We start from the raw sequence: 23,694 nt of genomic DNA, 5'->3' as shown, positions 1-23,694 counted from the left end.
TCCATCACACCTCCAACATTTGCCATTTACCTGAGGAAAAATTTGTTGGAGTCTACTTGATGTGTAAAAATATCTAAAAATATCTATGCAAACACTTCTAAGTAAAAATCCTAAATCATCAAGACTTTGTTGTATATTTGGGAGCCATACATATACCCTGCCATTGTTTCCTTGTTAATTGCTTATCCAGTCTCTCTTTCCAATGTTTTTCAACAAAACTTAAAGGCGTCAGTGTTCCTTGATGGCCTTTGGGCTTGCACATTGGATTACCATATTTTATTTGTTTATTTATTTATTTCACATTTGTTAACTGGGTTAGTCCAACTGATTTTGCAAACAAACCTATTTTCAGTGGAGACCCGAGGGAAAAAGCCCCAGCAAACATAAGTAAAGATAAAGTGACAATATACAATATTAAATAACAATCGAAATACAAAATAATTGTAAAAAAGGTTATTAACTATGTGCATTGCATTAACAGTAAGCAACCCATTTTCAGTGGAAACCCAAAGGGAAAGAGCCCCAGCAAACATAAGCAAAGATAACATACAGGACAAAAACTATTAAAAATAGCAATGCAAATACAAAATGAATTATAAAGAGAAAAACAAAAGAAGAAAAATGATGAACATTAAGGGTTGCACTGATAGCAGTGATTTAAAATTTACTACATATTTGATTAAAAACAAAAAGATGATCATTGTTCAAAATAAGGACAATATATAGACATTGATAAGAAGTGGGGGGATAAATAGTGTGGAGAATGGGAGGGGGGAGAGAAAGGAGGGAGCTATAGTAGTAGAACAGAGGGTTTAGGAGGTTAGTTTATGAATTTATAAACATATAATGACTCCTATGTTTGCTTTTTACTGTCTTAATCTTAACTCACATGATTATAAATATTACCCACAGTTCAATAAGTAATGGCTAACTTCTTATAAATATCTGGACATTTATAACGGGGTCATGTTTTACCCATGAAAAAATATTACGTCATTCAATTAAGACTATTTAACAGCTCTTGCAAGAAGTGGCTAGATTTATTGAGATTAATCTTATCTGACTTAACAGCGGAGTTTGATTATATTCTTAAAGTCTGGTGTTTATATAGGAAAACTTGAGTAGAATGTAATTTTTGTTTGTTTTTTTGGATTGCTATCTATCCTAGTTTAAGTTCACACAATTAATTATTCTTAACTATGAAAAAAATAAATAACTACCTCCCAACCCTTCACAGCTAAGGTCTTCAGAATTTACTGTACTAATTCTTTTTAATTTTAAACATAGTGCTGTTAAATTGTTTGCACCCAAATAAATAATCATATTTTATGATAATACTTCTCATAATCTTAAACAGTCCTACCTTAATACTTTGACTGTGAACATATATGTATAGCCTTTATAATATCTGTGGGAAATCATACAAAGTTATTTCTAGTGATGGCTTCCAATTTAACAACTAAACAGAAGGTAGCACTTATGCATGCAAATGAAGGCTAGCACTTATACATGCAGAAGAATACAAATGTGTTCTAAAGGAAGCTCAGCCTACATATGCAAGTTTCTTCAAATATCCCACCCCCTCATCCTTTATAGCACATGCCTAACATTCCACTGACCCTATCAACATTGCTGATATTTTTGCTATCATAATATCCAGTCTATACACTAATAAGGGAAATAAGACTCTGCATCCATCAACAGTGGAATCTCATCCATATTCACTATATTTTTTGTTCTTTTCAGTCAAACTAACTATTATCAGTAAGCTACTCAATATCATCCCATAACAAATATGAGGTACTGGCAGACTATATCCTAAGTTTCGTAGGATGTATGATATGTTTTTCAACAATTTTATTTTATTTTTATTTTACATTTGTTAACCGGGCTAGTCTGACTGGATATATTTCCATTTTCAGCAGAGGCCCGGGGAGAAAAGCTCCACAAAGACATAGTAACTATTACATACGATGCAATAAAGAGCAGCATACAAATATACTGTATCTGGACAATATTATACAAAGAATCAAACTTATAGTAGTCACAATTAACAGTTGTACAATAGTGTACTCATTGTTCTTGGAAGCAAAACACAGGCATAAGTTATTTAGCATAATCAAACATCATAAGAAAGAGAAAAGGGTATTTAAAGACAACTATGTAAGTAGATTAGATTAGATTAGATATTTCTTGAAAATCAGGAACAACAAGTTCCATCATATACAACTTTAATGTCTCCCTTTCCATGAGCATCTTTCCTCCCACTGGAAACCAGCCATGATTACCCACTTCCTCAGTCCTCACCCTCTTCAACAGCATCTCACTTTTACCTAGTCTCCCTGTTACCCACCCAAACAAAACTCTGGCAGTTATTCATCCAACTACTGGAAAAACTGAACTCCAGCTTTTCAATATCATCATCCAAAGGCGACTTTTGACATTGACATGGACACAGCATCACTGCAGCACTGGTATCCTGATCAGCTTACCTTATAATACTGAGGATCACCAATAAGGATTGTTTGAGCAGTGGGGGTGAAAACATTACATAAGTCCACCACGCTGGCTCCAGTAGGTACATGTTTTCTCCATGATATGTAAATTGTATCCTTGAGCGATACCGGTATGGATGTAATAAATTAAATAGTAGCTTATCATCTTTTAACTATATTTATTGCAGTGTGACATGGATGCATACTGCCACTGTGTAATAAATGCTTACTGTCACTCACTTTTTCACCATTGTCCCTTGATAATAAATTGTAATGCCAAAAGAAATTAACAGTGTTGCAATCAAATCTTATTTCAAATTTAAAAAAATAAAGGAATTAAAGTAATAATGAACCTGTTGAAATTGCTGAAAGACAATTTTCCCCCAAAAAAGATAAATTATCAATGAGGCATCTATAAAATAGAATAAAATAAAATGTAAGATGCAAACTTAAAATGAATTACATGCCTTTTTTCTCATAGTCCACTATTAATAATGGCAAATATGGGTGCTATCACAGAACCCATGGCTATCCCACTGTCCTGCTGCAACAAATTTTTACCAAAATTAAACAAAATATTATTGAACAAAATTTCTAATATAAAACATTAACATCCAGGTCATAAGTGACAGAAAAATGAGGTAAGACCTGGCATTTACAAATCAATATCCTGAGGACTCACTTTATAAGTGAAACCATAATCATAGTCACTACAATTATGCTTTGATCTAAAGGAATGTTCCTGATTTTATAAGTGAACTCAGACACATCTGTCAATACACAAACTTCAGAATGAACTGGCTCCCCACTTAAGCACCATGTTCAATAATAGCCTCGCATCAGGCTTTGTGCCCACTGAATGGCGCACAGCAACAGTTATCCCACTCCACAAAGGGGGAGCCACCACTGATCCCGGGAAGTATCGACCTATTAGCCTGATGAGCCTGGTCTGCAAGGTCATGGAATGTATCATCATGGAACTCATAAACAAAGACATTGGTAACCTCCAAACTCTAGATCCCAGCCAGTTCGGGTTTGTGAAAGGCAGATCATGCCTCCTGAACCCGATTGACTTCTTTGAGGCAGTCACCAAAGCCGTGGATGAGGGTAAGGTGGTTCACACAGCCTATCTTGACCTCGCCAAGGCTTTCGACACCATCCCCCATTCTGGAATTATAGCTAAACTCACTAAACTAGGTATAAATCCCTACGTCACAAGATGGGTTGCCACCTGGCTCACTGACAGAACCCACACTGTAAAAGTTGCAGACTCCAAATCTGACCTCAAAGCAGTGACAAGTGGAGTACCACAGGGTTCCGTCCTGGGACCTCTCCTATTTGGTATCTACTTCTCTGAAGTACAGGCTAACACAGAAGGCCTCTGGCTAACAAAGTTCGCAGATGACTGCAAACTAGGAGTCATAGTCAAGTCCCCAAATGATGTGGACATCCTTCAGAAGGGCCTCACTGAGACAGATACCTGGTGTCAGAGCCATGGCCTCAAGCTCATTGCCAAAAAGTGCAGTGTCATCTCCTTTGGTAAAAACTCTGTACCCATAAACTACCACATAGGCAGCAATCTACTTAACACCAGATGCGTGATAAGAGACCTTGGGACCCAGGTGGACAGTAGTCTCTCCTTTGATAGTCACATCGCCACAGTAGTCAGGAAGTCCTTCTATGTGGCACACCTCATCATAAAAGGGATCTCATCCAGGAAAAAAGAGGTCATTGTTCCCCTCTACTCGACACTCATTAGACCCCCTATAGAGTACAACGACCCTTTTGGAATATACCTCACAAGACATCTGCAGCAGCTGGAAAGGCCAACAGAAGAACTTCACAAAGAGTATTACTGGCCTCAAACAAATGCCCTACACTGACCACCTCAAAAAGCTCCAGCTTTACTCCATAGCATATCGCCTACTCCGAGGTGATCTCTGCCTAACATATAAAGCTATGTCAAACCCAGAGCTGGTGGACATGCCAAACCTAAAGAAATCCCAATCCCTCTGAGCTACACGCTCTAGGGACCTAAACCTTGTCACCACAGTAAACAGGACATGCTGGAGTGATAGATTCCTGTCCCAGAGACTTTCTATACTCTGGAACAAGCTACCCATCTATGTCAAGCAAAGTTCTTCATTAGCACTCTTCAAGCAAAATCTTGATGAGTGGATGGGAAATAGGAAATACACTCTGGGGATCACTTCTGTGTCTCTGCTCGACAGTAGCACAGGAAAATAACTTTTTTGGGTGGCGTAAGCCATGGAACCTTGCTGGCTAGGCTTACGTAGGCCCTTGGGCCGATAACCTAGTATCTACCTATGAACCTATGATAAGTATAGAATGTGCATAACAATAGATTTCAAAGCATGCTCAGGAAGTGCTGCTGGGGAGGGAGGGGTGTTTTCAAACCTGTGGCAACAATAATGACTCCAAAACGAGAACTCCTAAGGTACTTTTTCTAAAATTCTTGCGATCCTTGGAAGGGCAGTATTTCCACAATAGCACATACTCTGGCTGGAGTACATTTTTGTAGCAGAATCAGCTATCTGTTAAATTGTGTTTCATTTGCTTTGTTTGTTTGTTTGCTTTCATGTTTATTTGTTTGTTTTATTACTATATATTTTATATTATTTGTTTTGACAACAAACATCTTTATTAAGTTTTCACATATGACATAAGCAATCTTAAATTTATATAAATGAAAAATAAACAATATGACACCATTTTACTTGCAAACAGTATACATCACAGACACCATTGAAACAACTGGAGTTGCAAACATTATATATCACTTATAATATATTCAGTCATTGTCAGTTAAGCATTATATGGCTCATTCAAATCCTGCCTCTTAAACCTCATTCCTGCTCTGCATATATTGTTCCCACAATTCGCATTTTTTCCTATGTAGTTTGCTCTATCCCTTTTCTAAGGATCACAATTCTAGCTGTTTTAACTTTGTTACTATATTCACTCCTTCTTCGTTTGGCTGCTCCCATCAGGGGTCGCCACAACAGATCAACTGTTTCCATTTCTTCCTGTCCTCTGCATCTTGCTCTGTCACACCAACCACCTGCATGTCCTCTCTCACCACATTCATAAACCTTATGTTAGGCCTTCCTCTTTTCCTGTTACCTAGCAGCTTCATCCTTAGCATCTTTTTCCCAATATACTCTGCATCCCTCCTCAGCACATGTCAAAACCAACATAATCTTGCCTCTCTGGCTTTGTCTCCAAACCTTCCAACCTGGGCTGACCCTCTAATATACTTATTCCTAATCCTGTCCATCCTCATCACACCCAGCGCAAATCTTAACATCTTCAACTCTGCCACATCAAGCTCTAACTCCTGCCTTTTTGTCAATGCCACTGTCTCCAACCCATATAACATAGCTGGACTCACTAGCCTCTTGTAGACCTTCGCTTTCACTCTTACTGGTACTCGTCTGTCACAAATCACTCCTGACACTCTTCTCCACCCACTCCATCCTGCCTGTACTCCCTTCTTCACCTCTCTTCCACACTCACCATTGCTCTGAACTGTTGATCCCAAGTTTTTAAAGTCATCCACCTTCGCCACCTGTACTCCCTGCATCCTCACCATTCCTCTATCCTCCCTCTCATTCACACACATATATTCTGTCTTAGTCCTGCTGACCTTCATTCCTCTTCTCTCTAGAGCATATCTCCACCTCTCCAGGGTCTCCTCCACCTGTTCCCTACTCTCACTACAGATCACAATGTCATCTGCAAACATCATAGTCCACAGGGACTCCTGTCTGATCTTGTCTGTCAACCTGTCCATCACCATTACAAATAAGAAAGGGCTCAGAGCTGATCCTTGATGTAATCCCACCTCCACCTTAAACGCATCTGTCACTCCCACCGCAGACCTCACCGCTGTCACACTACCCTTGTACATATCCTGTACCACTCTTACATACTTTTCTGACACTCCCGACTTCCTCATACAATACCACAACTCCTCTCTAGTCACCCTGTCATATTCTTTCTCTAAATCCACAAAGACACAATGCAACTCCTTCTGACCTTCTCTGTACTTCTCCATCAACACTCTCAAAGCAAACATTGCATCTGTAGTGCTCTTTCCTGGCATGAAACCATACTGCTGATCAATAATCATCACCTCCTTTCTTAACCTAGCTTCCACTACTCTTTCCCATAACTTCATGCTGTGACTGATCAATTTAATCCCTCTGTAGTTACTACAGCTCTGCACATCACCCTTATTCTTAAAAATTGGTGCCAAATCACTTTTTCTCCATTCCTCAGGCATCCTCTCACTTTCCAAGAATTCATTAAACAATCTAGTTAAAAACTCCACTGCCATTTCACCTAAACACCTCCATGCTTCCACGGGTATGTCATCTGGACCAACAGCCTTTCCGTTCTTCATCCTCTTCATAGCTATCCTTACTTCCTTCTTGCTAATCCATTCCACTTCATGATTCACTATCCACACATCATCCAACCTTCCCTCCCTCTCATTCTCTTCATTCATCAGCCCCTCAAAGTACTCTTTCCATCTGCTCAACACACTCTCCTCACTTGTGAGTATGTTTCCCTTATTATCCTTTATCACCCTTACCTGATGCACATCTTTACTAGCTCGGTCCCTCTGTCTAGCCATTTGGTACAGGTCCTTTTCTCCCTCCTTAGTGTCCAACCTTTTATACAACTCATCATATGCCTTATCCTTAGCCTTTGCCACCACTCTCTTTGCCATGCACCTCATCTCCTTATACTCTTGTCTACTTTCTTCATCTCTCTGACAATCTCACTTCTTCTTCGCCAACCTCTTTCTCTGTATACTTTCCTGTATTTCTTCATTCCACCACCAGGTCTCCTTGTCCTCCTTCCTCTTTCCAGATGTCACACCAAGCACCTTTCTAGCCATCTCTCTCTTACTAGCTCTGCTGTAGTTACCCAGCTATTCGATAACTCTTCACTGCCACCCAGTACCTGTCTTAACTCTTCCCGGAACTCCACCTCACAATTACCCTTTTTCAATTTCCACCATTTGATCCTTGGTGCTGTCCTCACAGTCATCCTCCTCTTCTTGATCACCAATATCATCCTACAGACCACCATCCTATGCTGCCTAACTGCACTTTCCCCGGCCACCACTTTACAGTCTCCAGTCTCCTTCAGACTGGCCCTTCTACATAAGATATAATCCACCTGTGTGCATCTCCCTCCACTCTTGTATGTCACCCTATGCTCCTCCCTCTTGTTAAAATACGTATTCACCAAAGCCATGTCCATCATTTTCGCAAAATCCACTACCATCTGACCTTCTGCATTCCTCTCCTTAGCACCATACCTACCCATCACTTCCTCATCCCCTCTGTTCCCTTCACTAACATGCCCATTGAAATCTGCCCCAATCACCACTCTCTCACCCTTGGGTACAGTCATCACCACTTCATCCAACTCTATTCATTACTTTTAGTAAAGTTGGTTTAGACTTTGATTTCCATTTTCTAGTAATTGCTTTTTTGGCAGCCACCATAATTAGGCTAAGCAAGGTATTACTATGTCTAGGCAATTCCGATTCTGTACCATAACTCAAAAAAATCATCTCCTCTGCCAATCTGATCTGCTCACCCAGTATCTCTGATAGAATGGTCTGCAGGGAATCCCCAAAGTCTGCCAGCTCATTGCACTCCCAAAAATATGCTCCCAGCCACATCTTTCTTGCCCATCACACCTCCAACATGTGCTATTCACCTGAGGAAAAATTCTTTGGCGTCTACTTGGCAATGATTCTAAATCTTCTAGACTTTGTTGCATATTTGGCAGATATACATATAGCCTCCCATTGTCTCTTTGTGAATTGTTTATCTAGTCTCTCTTTCCAGTCCTTTCTGAGCTCCTCTGATTGACTCTTATGATTATCTTGCAATATTTTATATGCTTTACTAATTATTCCTTTTTTAACAGCGGCTTATGTTCTAGATTGCATTAAAAACTCTACCAGTGTTGGTCTTTCATTCAGGAGTCCCCTGTATATTTCTCTTTGCCTATAGTCTGATATTAATCCTTGATAGGGAAGGCAATCTCTAACCTGCAGTCCAAATAAATTCTTGGCCTCTTCTCATTCTACTATCTTTCCCTTTCTAGTTATGTGATCCCAATCCCTTGGTTCCTTTGCCAGTTTTCTCCAATAAATTCTCTCTTGCTTATTATCTGTATCCCTGACCACAGTCATCCCTACTGGCAAAATCTCTTTTCTCCATTCCCATGCTGATTTGGTTCTTGGAATACTCTCTGCTATTTTATGAATATAATACGCTGTATGAGTTTTGTTGTTTTCCTTAAGAGTCTGCATCCAAAATCCCAATCTCTCCTTATTTCTTGAGCTTCCTCCCTCTAACAGCATCATTCCTTTCCACTTTGCATTATAGTTTTCTGCTTGTGCTATGTATGAGAGCTTTAACTTTGTTGCTCTAAAATACCCCCTAAAATTGGGTAATTCTAGTCCACCATGTTCTATTGGAAGAATCAGCTTATCCCACTTGACCCTTGCTGTCTTCCCTTCCCAAATACAATCATTCAACTCTTTTCTAATTTCTATCCACAGCTTCTCCTCTGGCTGATAAAAATATGCCTCACCTAAGTATAAGACTAAAGGGACTAAAACATTTTAATGGCTTATATATTTGTATCTATATCCCTATAACAAAGCTTCCATTTTTTCAGTTTTTGTATTATCTTCTGCTTAGTCTCTTCCCACATACCCTTAGCTCCCACAACAGAGTCATTTCTAATCCATACTCCTAAATGCTTCATGTTATCATGTCCCCATAAATATGGATATATGGATTGTTGGACCAATTCATGTTTGGGCACATAATTTACCACTATTGCCTTTTTAGCTTCATTAATTTTGTATCCCGAGAAGATCTGAAACTGTCTTAAAATGTTCCATTACATTATAATCTCCCTTTCTGGTTTTGTTATGTATAAAATAATATCATATGCAAATAGAGCCAGCTTTTCCTGACTACCATGCCAGTTATATCCTTGAATTTCTGAGTCCCTTATTTTCTTTGCCAATGGTTCTAAATATAATGCAAACAACAAAGGGGAAAGCAGACAGACCTGCCTGGTTCCCCTACTTAAGCATAAATTATTGGAGAGGACCCCACCCATTTTAGTTTGCACCTCCGATCCCTCATTTATTCTTCTAATCAACCTTATAATTGTATCAGGGAAAGCAAATGCGTCCATTGCCCTGCTCATGAAGTTCCAGTCTACTCTGTCAAATGCTTTCTCTGCATCAGAACCCACCAACAACAGTGGTATTTTCTTACATTCTGCTTCCCACTGGATCATCACTGTTCTGTTAATATTGTCAAATGTTTGCCTCCCCCCCACAAAACCACACCAATCCATATCTATCAATTTTGATATCACTTGTTCCAATTTTTTAGCCATTATGGACATGAACACTTTATAATCATGGTTTAGTACTGAAATGGGCCTGTATGAAGCTGGATCTGATGGAGCTTTATCCTGTTTAGGTATTATAGCTTCCACCATCTTCTTCCAGGATGCTGATACTTCTCCTCCTCTTAAAATACTGTTAAAACCTTCCAGATCTTTATCAGTTTTTTTCCCTCCTAACTTCCAAACTTCCACAGGAATACCATTTATTCCTGGGGACTTTCCTGTAGATTGATTACTCCTGTAGACTGGTTATATATAGCTATTTTTATCTCACCCCCTTCCTATCCTGCTAGTAATTGAAATCTTTTTTTTATATTATTGATGTTAAATTGCACCTCCACCTAATGTTTCAAACTTACTGTAGTATACATATATACATAATTGCTGGTGGAGAAAATACTTTGCATCCACAGTATAAGTTATGTAAGTATTTAATGTCCACACACACACACACACACACACACACACACACACACACACACACACACACACACACACACACACACAGCACTTAACAGTCACTTTATTGAGTGAATACATCCTCAGATGTCTCAATGTGGGCAAATGAGTGAAAAAAAAACACAAAGCAAGCCATAGCAACTACCCCCAACACAGATGCACACACCTTTAATGTCCCTGATTTTTCTACATAGTGCTTCTCTGTCCATTTATTTTTCCAGTAAATCAATATGGATTAAAGTCAATCAATAATGCCAGATATTAAGAGTTTCATACCTCTTATTATTTAATAAAGCCATGCTGATGGATTGCCTGCTGCAGTCAGCTTGGTCTCTGTCTTTTTCATGCGTATGCTCTCACACATGCAAGCACACATGCACACATGCACGCACACACATTCCATGCTTTTATTTTGTATTTTATTTACTTTTTTTTTTTATTTTGCAGTTGCTAAACAGAGCTCTTTCGCGAGCATAAAAATGGAAGTCATTGTAGAATTATACTCACTCTTTTCTGCTGTCTGGGGAGATAGAACAAAAAAGGAATCTGCAATCAGACTATGGTTCCCTGTTATGGTGAACTTATGCATGCTGAAATCAGCCACTCAGTCAATGCCATATCAATGATTATTATAATTTCTTTATATTTATCTGCCTTTCAACGAGGATCTGTCTCCTTCAATGCCCATCATTTCATTATGCATGCCCAATTTAGCCACTTATTTTATAAAATAAATACAGGACTTTGAAACATTGACTAGAATCTCTCCAACCCTTCCTGCCTGAGTCTTCAGACCTTCTCCCATTTATGATGTCTGTCAAATTACTCTTGTATCCAGTTTGCTATATCCTATGTACTTTAGCAGTGTTCTCTTTTTAATTAAGTGTTTTTCATTTGTTTAAATCATTTTATTATAACATCAGATATTTAGTGTCATAGCATCAGCAACCATGTATTAGCTTGAAACCTCCTTTTTACAGGATTGAAACATAAACATGATTTATGAAAATACTAAATGCTAAACTTTTTCACAAGGTCAATCAATAAAATATATCAAACACTTGTTTATTTATAAGCAAAACATATAAAAACTTATTCTGAGACACTACTTGCAAAAATCTGTGAAGCAGGCTAACAAAGGAATCCAATTGCACTAGGACTATGAAAAACCATAAATTTCAATTTGCAACAGTACTTTAGGAATGTATGCAAAGCCCTAACAGCAACCATTTGAGATATCGAGACCTGCTAGAGCAAGTCTCAAAATACAGAAACTGAATGGCCAAAATAATGGACTTGTACCTATTAAATCTAAGATGCCAAATACTGAAAAATGCATATGATAGCATTAAATTACAAGCCATTAATGACACTTGAACATCCAAATGGCCAGACACTGCTTATAAAAATAACAGAAAACTAACAACAATTGCTTGATATCATTTCAGCGAGTATTCTTCACTTTGATGGCTTACACTGGAATTTCTCCCTTATCCGACACACAATTAATACAGTTCCTACTGTTTCCTGCCTGCTATCCTGGTGGTGTCTTTTGACATTTGTTTCTTTCTGCCTACTTAAGTCTAACTGCTACAGAAGTTAGCTTTAGAACGGAGGTAATGAGTATCTAACATGGCTTCTTGACAGTGGTAGATGAGGCCTAAACATTGATACGGGGCACCGCTTTCTTCTTTTTTTCTCCTGAAGACCATTGCTCTTATCAGGAATCCATGGTGATATATTTGGCCACGTTTTCTGATTAATCACATAATCTTTTTGAAACAGAAACTAGCATAGCCACCTTATGTGACAGACAAAACTATGGAACATCGCTTATATAATTTCATATCTTAGGATTTATTTTTATTTTTTATTTATTTATTTAACATTTGTTTACCGGGAAAGTCCAACTTGGAACAAAGCCAATTTTCAGTGGAGGCCCAGGGAGAAGCACTCCAGATGTATTTCTTTGTAACATTGTTCTTTGGATTTACTTTAGTTAGTTTAGTTAAACAGACCTAGAAGACTTGAATTAGACAGCTTTGTGTCAGCTGATATCCTTAGCTATCTAAAAATAATGAAATATTTTCCTTTGCAGTTCATTTAAGGAAATAGTCAATAAGGATCCCAGTTAGACTGTTAATAACTTTATATCACATTGTTACTTGATGAATTTTTCCTACATTCCTCTCACTGCACTGCTTCTCCTGATTTTTCCTACATTCCTCTCACTGCACTGCTGTCCTGATTTTTCCTACATTCCTATCACTGCACTGTCTCTCCTGATTTTTTTCTACATTCCTATCACTGCACTGTCTCTCCTGATTTTTTCCTACATTCCTATCACTGTACTGCCTCTCCTGTTTTTTTCCTATATTCCTACCACTGCACTACCTCTCCTGATTTTTTCCTACATTCCTACCACTACACTGCCTCTCCTGATTTTTTCCTACATTCCTATCACTTCACACTCTCTCCTGATTTTTTCCTACATTCATATCACTGTACTCTCTTCTACACTCAAAGGATCTCCAATAATAATTCACTGACATCATTCTCCAGGTCATGTCTCAACTTGTCCATCTCCAAGAAGCTAGTAAAACGTGACATTTTTGGTGGACCCTGTGTTATGGATCCTCTTCCATTTCTAATAATTTCTGAATTATTGTGCACTGCACTGTTGTGTCTGTTCATGGTCTTTCTCTTTTTTGGCTATTTGTTTCATGTATTTATCAGTGTCTGTGTGTTTTTCCTATAGGCTAGCACCAGTGTAACCATTTCAAACTGAACAGTCTCTAAAATACATGCCATGTCACCAAGTATTTGCTTGTAAAGTTCACTGTTTCCCTAGTTATATCAGACTCTGGCACTGAAAGAATGATATTTGATCTAGACTTAGTATTAGAACTGCCTTCATCTGAATAGTACCAATGTTCTTCATTAGGAGATGTATTGAAAAGGGACTATAGTACATCTAATATGAACCTGTGGACCATAGCAGGGTCACTTTCAGAGAATTATTACTACTGACCTATGACTCCACTTTTTAACATTTTCCAGAGTTGTAGGCTTTGATTACAAATAGTAGACTCATTCTGGACTTGTGTAAACATTTTAAGGATCCTAACAATTTACAACCCAGGATTCCGTAGCATTGACTATGCTATCATAATACACTGAAGCTCTATCCCAGCAGCATATCCATAATTATCCTCACTCATACCCCCAGTCCATCATCTCTACATCTCATCATCTGCATCACCCCTTCATGTCCTATCTCAGTCACACAAAGACTGATTTATAGTTGTATTGTTGTTAACAGACTTACAAAGCACACCAAGGTAATTAGTCCCACAGACTTCCCCATCGCACCACTAATATTCCTATCCATACCTCACGTTTATAAGCTCTGCCTGCATGTAATGATGCATGCACAAAATAATCAAAAGTTAAACAAGGCAGCACACAATATTATTTTCCCTGTATGCATGTATACTTATTATTAGCCAACAAGCTATCACACACACCGTGCTGAATGTTGTAAACAAAATGTACACAACATGAATGGAAGTTAACATCTGATTATAAAATCTAGCCAAAATGTTTCAGTAAAGTAGCATGCAGTATATTAAACTTCTGTCTTGCTTAGTGACAACTCAGAATAGTATTTAACAAGCACATATAGAATAGAAATTTAAACTACCCATTTGAAGTCAATACAAAATGGCCAAAAGCATTGTATCTTTCATAATTACTCAAAAATTATGCAACAGTACAGCATAAATGTCATTCGTGCAATCACACAGGCAAATGAGGCATTTAGTGTATTAGCAAGCAAGAAATGGACTTTTCTGACAAGAAAAGCTAGTAAAACATTGTTTTCCAAACATGGGTAAATATTAGTCAACTTTGTAGGTATAGAGAGAACTCTGGCATAATTAATAATGATAGGGGGGGGGGGGGTTAGGTGGTATAACAGAGCCATGGGAAAAAAATAATGGAATCAGTACAGTCATGGCAGATTAAATGAACTGGGCCCCCTACCAGATTCTGGGGCTTTGAGAGTATTAACAAAATGAGAGAGCTTTCAGCATGTTTAATGGAGCTGAGTGAACTTCAGCATGATTAATAAAGTGGGGGCTTCAACAGAATTCAAAAAGCACACAAAATAAAAACTGAATATAAAGTCAAAAAGCAAAAGCCAAGTCCAAAGGACAGCAACACAGCCAAACTTAATATTCAAACCACATTTAATATGATGTAAACGCTTTTGTTTTTAAACTTTAAAAACTTCTTCAGACATAGTTCTAAACACAGAGTGATTCTTAAATAGCAAAGAGAGGCAAGTCATGTGATCACTAGCCCCAGATGAAAAATTTAAAGACATATCCACATACTATGTATATGCTTAAACAGTTTGTGCTTAAAAATTGCAAGCAATAATAAATAAAGCAAAGATCAACACCATAAACCTAAAAAAATTCAGATAGTCTATATAGGTTGTCTAAATACTTTAAAAATACATTCCTATCTAAATACATGTATTCTACTCATAAGGTTAAAAAATGAAAACCTTTGAATTTTTTTTTTCTTTTGATGGAAAAACTACTGACCAGAACAGTGATTTAAAGAACTACACAAGTGCACTGGTAACTGCATTTAGTAGGGATAGTTCTAAAATTAAGTGGATAATGCAAAAAAACTGGAATATTTTTCATGAGAATATTAGTATATTAAATGTACTGGGAAATGAGCCCTCGATTATTTATAGAAGCGGGATGAACATAAAGAACATGGTGGAAAGAAAAGTCACCAAAAAGGTCATTCATCCAAGAATGACTAAGTGTGGGCGATATAGTATGTGTAGATATGTTTTGGAGGGCAACACCATACTAATTAAAGGGAAGGCTATCAAAGTTCAAGGGAGGTATAACTGTGACACTATGGGGGTGATTTATGTGCTTGATGCCTAAACTGTGAAGTTTTTTATGCAGGAAAAACTGAACGAAGATTGTGTAATTGGATTTATGAGCATACTTATGACATAAAGAAGAAAAAGACAACTAATGCTCTTTTTAGACACTTGGAGAACTTCCCTGAACACACTTTTAAATTTAGTGTGTTTAGTGGAGAGGAATCCAAGGGGAGGTCGTTGGCCAGTATATTTGGAGAGACAGGAGGTAATATGGCAATTGCGAATTTAAGCCTATAGGCACCCAGGACTTAATGAAGCAGTTAGCATAACCTCCATGTTAAAGTTAAAAGCTTTCGAGAGATAAAAAAAAAAAATTCAAAGGTTTTCATTTTTTAACCTTATGAGTAGAATACATGTATTTAGATAGGAATGTATTTTTAAAGTATTCAGACAACCTATACAGGCTATCTGAATTTATTTAGGTCTATGGTGTTGACCTTTGCATTATTTATTATTGCTTGCAATTTTTAAGCACAAACTGTTTAAGCATATACATAGTATGTGGATATGTCTTTAAAGTTTTCATCTGGGGCTAGTGATCACATGACTTGCCTCTCTTTGATATTTAAGAAGCACTCTTTGTTTAGAACTATGTCTGAAGAAGTTGTTAAAGTTTAAAACCGAAAACGCTTACATCGTATTAACGTGGTTTGAATATTAAGTTCGGATGTGTTGTTGTCCTTTGAACTCGGCTTTTGCTTTTTGCTTCAACAGAATTAACAAAATCATAAGTCAGAAGTATGAAATAAAAAAGGGAGGCTCAACCAGGCTAAGGGAATCAGGAAATCCACATAGAACTGATTCAGGTAACTTAGGATCAGAATAAAGAATCTGAAGGTTCTTAGACCTAACAATACAAATATAATCAGAAATTCTCAACAGGGTTATCAGAGTCTCTGTGGGCTCCATAGTCAAAATGATAAAAGTCAAAATATACATGGCAAAAATTAAAGGAACAAGACCACCCATCATATTCTACAGAATCAGGTGCGCATCATTTTTTTGTGAATACAATGTCCTCCTAGCAGGATTATCTCTGTTAGGAGGTCCAATCTAGTTTAAAAGATTTAGGAACTCACAGTAGAGTTACAGAAATCTTGAGGTTTATTTCCTAACAAATTGCTGCTCGTAGAATTTTATTCATTGTGTTGATAATGCCAGCATTTTCAGTACAAGTATTCATTCATTCTTTCTTGGATTGCCTACTTAACCCAGTGCAGTCTTGGGAAACAACATCTTATTGTGGTGTTCATTAGATGCGAAGCAGAAAACCAAATTTTGATTGGGATGCCAACCCCCACACAATATACACACACTGACTCACTCAGCACATGCACTTACAGGCAATTTTGAAGAGTGCCAATTCACCAACAGCATATCTTTGGGATGTGGGAGGGAACTACATAATGCAGTGACAATTGATGCAGATGCAGGGAGGGCATAAAAACTCTGCAGAGAAGCCACTATAGCCAAAAACTGGACTGGAGAACTAGGCACCATAAGACAATGATTGATACTAAACACTGCACCACTATACTGTCCACTTTTTCAGTACAGGTGATTTTGAACTTTAAAGGGGATGAATTTAAGATATACTCTAACAATTCTTCAACACATTATAGTTAGTGTCATCCACCTAATATATTGGCTACACAAGATTTATGTATTAGTTTTTGTAACAAAAATATAAAAATAAGATCATTTATTATAGTTGGGGGACCCTTTAAACAGACCCTCTCAGTTACCCCTAGGTGCATAAAACTAGGTGTGGACTCAAAATCAAAAGCTAAAGTTATATGCGTGAATCATTCTTTTTACATTGCCTACTGTGCATTATCCTCACTGGCTGTAGCAGTCATGCACAAATTATCCAGTCATGCAGCCTGTTGGTATTATCAGCTGTCATTCAGCTTAAATCACAACCAGCCATGTTTAAGGGATGATAGTCAATTCTACTGATTTTACTATATCCTATATAGTGCAATGGCTAGATGTATAGGTAAAGCAATGCAAAAAAAGCTCCTCAGAGTACCTGCAATTGTTTATTGGAAAGTTTTTCCCCTTCTTATTTTATTGTTTTGCATTCTTTTAGTGCATGCAATGTTTCCAATTCACCATCTGGCCTTTAATAAATATTGTCCCATACCTATAGCAATGATGCTAGTGATTATGTCTGAAATGCAAATAGCCAATGATGCTAATTGCCTTAATTTATTCATCATACTTTTTTTTATTCAGATTATATTCATTGACTTTGTTAGTATATCCGTACTGCATTAAAACTTTACTAATATGCCCCAAGATAACCAGCCAAGCTTTATATTCTTGCTTCCTAATAGAAATGTAGTTCTAACTGCAGGACACAAATGGAAGGCACTTCTTTCATGAGTCTGTCTAATATAACTCATCTAAATGGATTTGCTTTATTTCAACAGAATATTGCAAAAATGTGTCATAAGTACATAGTTATAACTTGTATGACAGTATGCATGTGTTATTTGCATAGCACATTTAAGATGTAAGAAATGTCTTAAATGTTTGCACTAGGTTGACTCTAGGTGTCCACGAGCTAATAGCTCATGACACACTTGCACGCTGTCACTTGAATGAAATATCAAGTGCTTTAACTCTCACTAGCACAATCACTTGCAGCTATATAGCCCTCCCAACACTTAAAAGTATAAAACACTATAACCCTGCCAGAGCCTTAACTCCAACCCTAAAACTTACAACCATTTTCCAGCCTGAGTCCTCACCCTTACCCTTAATTTCCACTTACCCTCCCTAACTTGAAAGTCTCCAATCACTCCTTAAACCTAAAACATAGCTCTCTCAAAACTTAAGTTCTTTAATCTCTCTCTAGCCTGAAAACTACCTTCCTGCCCTCAAACCTAAAACTCCCTTCCTACTCCCTAACACTAAAACGCTGTTCCTGCTCTGTAACCCTAAAACTCCCCACCACTCTTTAACCATAAAATACCCCTCCTTTCCCCTCCCGATGACTGCTGCACTTACAGGCTTGACCCATCTACACTATTATTCCTCATTTGTTTAACCACCACCTTCCTACATAATTATTACACTTAACCCTCCCCTCACTGATTATCAATTATTAGAAGTTGAAATGGGGAAAAGGGGGGTTCATAAGGCTGCCACAATGAGTACACTGTGTGCACACTTAGTGTAACCTTTCTGAGGGAATAGACAATACAAGTATTGTGGTTGGGCTTTTCTTGAATTCAGAAAGTGTACACATTGTGGTATCCTTTATTAATCCCCTTGATTGTTTCACAAAACTAAACAATTTTAAGTTTAAAATATATCAAAAAGTTTATAAATCTCCTTGTGTTTTCTGTTGTAGTTTTGTTTTGTAACCCAGATATAATTTTAACACCAGTGTTTTTTCTGTTTCAATTTAGACTGCAGTGTTAATGTTTACTTATGTGCATCTCTATTTTCATTTTTTTTTAAACTGAAACCTGAGTTACTAACTATTTTCATTTCTATAAGACTGTGGCTGAAAGTGGTCCTTCGTGATCAGTCCTTTACCAAACAATAAAAAGATTTTAAAATGTTGTCTGTGTTTTTAAATGCTAAAATTACAGCTAGATTTAGTTTCCTCTGTATCCAATCTATATATTCTGGCCTTCCTGCTAAGTACCAAGGGTGGTGCAGTGGTTAGTGTTGTCGTCTCACAGCAAGAGGTTCTCTGGTTTAATTCTCAGCTGGGGTGCCTTCTGTGTGGAGTCTGACTTGTGTGAGTTTTCTCTAGGTATTCCAGTTTCCACCAATATTCCGAAGATCTGCATCTGGAGCATTTCTCTGTGAGTCCCTGCTGAAATTGGGCTCTTTCCCAGTAAACAAATAATGAATGCACACTGTGTATTCTCACACTTTTTGGACTGTATGTTGTAATTCATCACTGAGTACACTAGTATCTCTCAAAATGTAAATATATCTGTTTCTTACACCAGCACCGCTACGTAAACCAACAAAATAAAAACACTCTCTGTGTTTCTCATGGTTCCCAACAGTTCACTCCATATATCCATTCAATTAAATCCACAAAATGCATGTATTATTAAAGGCCCATTCACAACTGAAGATTAAAAACACACTTTAATGAGCAAAAAAGCCATAAAAATATATATACATCCAATAAGCGCTTTCGTCTCAGTAGTTAGAAACTTCATCAGATACTATTACATACTTCAAAGGAAGTTTTGTAGTAAAGAACAATCACGTGACCACCTTCTGCAATGACATCACTTCCCACAGCCAGTCTTTTTTGTTCATTAAAGTGTGTTTTTAATCCTCACTTGTGAATGGGTCTTTGATAATACACGCATTTTGTGGATTTAATTGAACGGATATATGGAGCGAACTGTTGGGAACCGTGAGGAACATAGTGTTTTTATTTTGTTGATATATCTGTTTCTTATTTATGCAAGAATCTGTTCTTTCTGAGAGAAAAAAATCACCAACATGTCAAATACAAATTTCAAATATTTTCGTGTGACTTGCTAAAAGCTAATTTATTGTTTTCTTAAACTTCTACCTTAATTCCTTTGCTGTTGGTCTATACTAAATTTTATTTTTTTTTAGTTTGTTTAAGAAAAAAAAAATAATAGAGAAGTTAGGATATTTGGGAGAGGACTAATGTTGTATAAAATCAGTGAGGGTCCTAGAAAGCAAATGTAGGGGCAGAGATATGGGAAAACAATTAATATCAATAATGAGGCTGTGTGTGAACTGTCAAGAATTAAGGAAATGAGGGGCAAGGTAAAACCCTTAAGGCTCCTTGGCAAAGGCAGACTACACCATTCAGTCTATATCTTATTAACTTTAAAACAACGGTTTGACTTATAGAATAAAGGCAACTGTCAGCAATTGTAGGAGGAAGGGCTAAAATCCTTTCTAAATCTAAAGCATGAGTTTGGCCTCCCAAAAGTGGGTGTTTGCAAATATTTCCAGATAATGGCCTTTATACTTTCTTTTAAAGAAATTGGATTCAGGCCCAAGAAATGCTAATTAAAAGCCTTATCAAACTTACTTTACAACATTCCAACTTGCTCATAAGAAAACATGGACACAACTTGCGAAAATGAATAACCAAAAACAAAAAAAAATGAATTGTTCACCAAGAAACAGGAAAACAAATGATACACAGCTCAAAATTGGATAGGTTTAGCACTTTTGTCTCATTTATTTAGAAAACTTCCTCAGAACCAATTTAAAATGAAAAGGCAACTCCATAAATACCTTCCCCAAACAATCACATGATCAGCCTTCACTGCTCTTAAAGGTGTTTTGCAAGTAATTAGGCACACATTCCATAATGCTAAATATAAATTATACCACTGTTGCTAGACCCTCAAAAACTATCCTCTAGTTCATTCAAAACTCAAGTGTAAGATATAAAGTAAATGTTAAAACACCTTAAACATACCATAAGACTAATCTTGCTAAACAAACCCTAAGAAAGGGTGCCCACATACTGCCGCAGCTTTTCACACCTAAATATATTATGTTGTTATTATACAATGGTAATATTTTTAAAAATATATGGTTTAGTTTTTTAATAATGTTATTGTATAATGAAACTCAATTACTTTTGTATCTGTTCACAGCTTGGAGTCTCTAGGAGGGCTTATTCATGCACTGTTCAATGAACGTGCGAACAGGTGTATAGTGCATTTTCATTTCACTTTTGGATTCAGTAACAGATCAGTGTGATCATGAACTTAAACACACTTCAGTTTTGTAAACTTAATTTCCAGGGTGTGATGTACATTCAGAAGCAAACATCATTTGACTTTATACACTGTGAATCCATGTTTTACTAAGTGTAGATCTGTAATAAAACCTTAGCTAGTTTTCATAAGGACACTCTGATCATCAAAAGATGTGCGCACATCTCATGGATGCTCATATTTTACTTTTTTCCTGACAAATAGCTATGCCTCCATTCTTTTACTGCTATTCTCTCTCTAGAAACTTTGCTGCTATATTTATTCATTACATGACGTAAGATATTCAATGCCTTAAATGAAGGTGACATGTTCTTGCTTCTTCATCTGCTTTATTTTTGTGCATGAACATAATTATTTATTTATATTACAGGGCCAATGGAAATTATTCAGTTTTATGCTCAGCTGTTATATTGATTATACAAATGCCAAACTTCTTATCGGTAATGTTCATCTTGCAATGTGCATATACTGGAGAAAAATGAATACTCAATCACATTCTTGAATATGAATTAACTTCCACTGTATAATCTGAATGATAAGTTAGCAGTGGAATACTAATACTGAATTTATAAAATATTGTATCTTAACAGGAGCACCCATCATCCATAAAAAATCTGTTTTATCTTGTAAGAATGGCTTGTGGGTGTGTATTCTCATTTTTGCTTCAACTAAATAAAGTAATAAAAATAAATAAATAAAATAAATAAATTCAGCCAAGAGATTGCCTGATGAAGACAATCCTAGGGATTCATTAAAGGGCCTAAAATAAGCTGTGCAGCTCGTGTGGCCATGCTCCCATGACATGTTAATTAGTAATTCATAGACATGTTAGTCATGATAAGGTAAGACCTCACATATCATCAAAATGTATTTACCACCATGATGTGCAGAAAATTACTGATCTATATGTCTTGGTAGCAAGCTGCTGCTACTGTAGGCATGTGCATCCCCACCACAGTCACTCTCCCACACATACAAGTGCACATTCAAACACATACACAAATGCACACACACACACACACACACACACACACACACACACACACACACACACACACACACACACACACACACACACACACACACACCAGTCCATGTACCTGTCCCCCTGTCATGGTTCTATCCCACTCCCATTGACCATTACGGCACATTTGTAGAATCCCTAATGTCTAATGGATCTCCCATCTCCTGATCCCTGTAGTGATGTTGGTGCCATTAAGGCACTTTATTGTACCCCCAGAGGCTAGTGGCTCCCCTCATCCCCTGATCCCTGTACTGCTCCTGCTGTTAAAGCACTTAAGTTTATTGTACCCCTGGTGGCTAGTAGTCCCCCTCCCCCTCCATCCCCAATCCCTGTACTGATGGTGCTATTAAGGCACTTAAGGTTATTGTATCCCTGATATCTAGTGGCTCCCTCTGATTCCTGTACAATGATCATGGCAATTAGATCAAAACAGCCTTTTGGCCATGTTCAGTACCATAATATAATAGCTACAGTCATGATGATCTAACCAGCCAAGCAATTTATTGTACGACTTGGTGTTTAAATGCCTTCCTGAAGGTATTTCCAGAGGGAGAAAGTAAGTGGCTAATTAGCATATGTCTCTCCCCTGGATTGCTTCATTAGCATTCGGTATGGCTGCAGAGCCCACCCTATGCAGAGCTGTATGTCTTCATGCTCAAGCACCATGCAGTACTTTGTTCAGGCAGTTATTGTATCACAAAAAGGTACAGCAAAATGTTCACAGAAGTGTACTCCCTGAAGTACCTTCCTGGATTCTTCACTCCATAATACTCTGTCTTCTTAACAAACACTCTTACTGGTTATTCATCTAACAATTGTATTGTCTTTATGACGTCCAAGCCAACATTATGATAGTTCATATATGATGTCCAAGATAACATCATGATATTTCATATATGATGTCCAAGGCAACATCATGATATTTCATATATGATGTCCAAGGCAACATCATGATATTTCATATATGATGTCCAAGGCAACATCATGATATTTCATATATGATGTCCAAGGCAATATTATATTTCATAAAGTTCCATAAATCATAATTTTGCCTTGTACCATGCAATATATTGATATACACCAGAAGTTTAGTTTTCTTTTTTGTTTTAATTTTATTTTTTTCTTAAACAATATATTCCACTGTTACAAAGTTACACTTTGTTCCCTAATTATCAACCAGTCACAGGTATTCCCTTATGACATTACTAACTCCAGTCTTTAATTTATTCCCAGTTTTTACAAATATCTTATAATCTATAGATTTACACTACAACTTGCTACCACACCAACAACCAAAACATACTTTAATCTCTGTTTTATGCTGTAAATATCCTTACAATTTCTGAAAGATACATTTTAATCTTACTGTCATTAAGCCAGCTATTACGGGTTCCAACTCACAAAAATCTTTAGTCATGTACTGAGAAACATTTTACTGCATTTCTTTGCATATTTGGTAAATGCAGAACATTTATAAACTTGTATACCCTTCTTTCCCAGTTCATA

This window comes from Protopterus annectens, chromosome 8.part1, assembly GCF_019279795.1.
Source record: "Protopterus annectens isolate FY-2018-M chromosome 8.part1, PAN1.0, whole genome shotgun sequence".
Lineage (NCBI taxonomy): Eukaryota > Metazoa > Chordata > Ceratodontiformes > Protopteridae > Protopterus > Protopterus annectens.
This window is presented reverse-complemented; position numbering follows the sequence as displayed.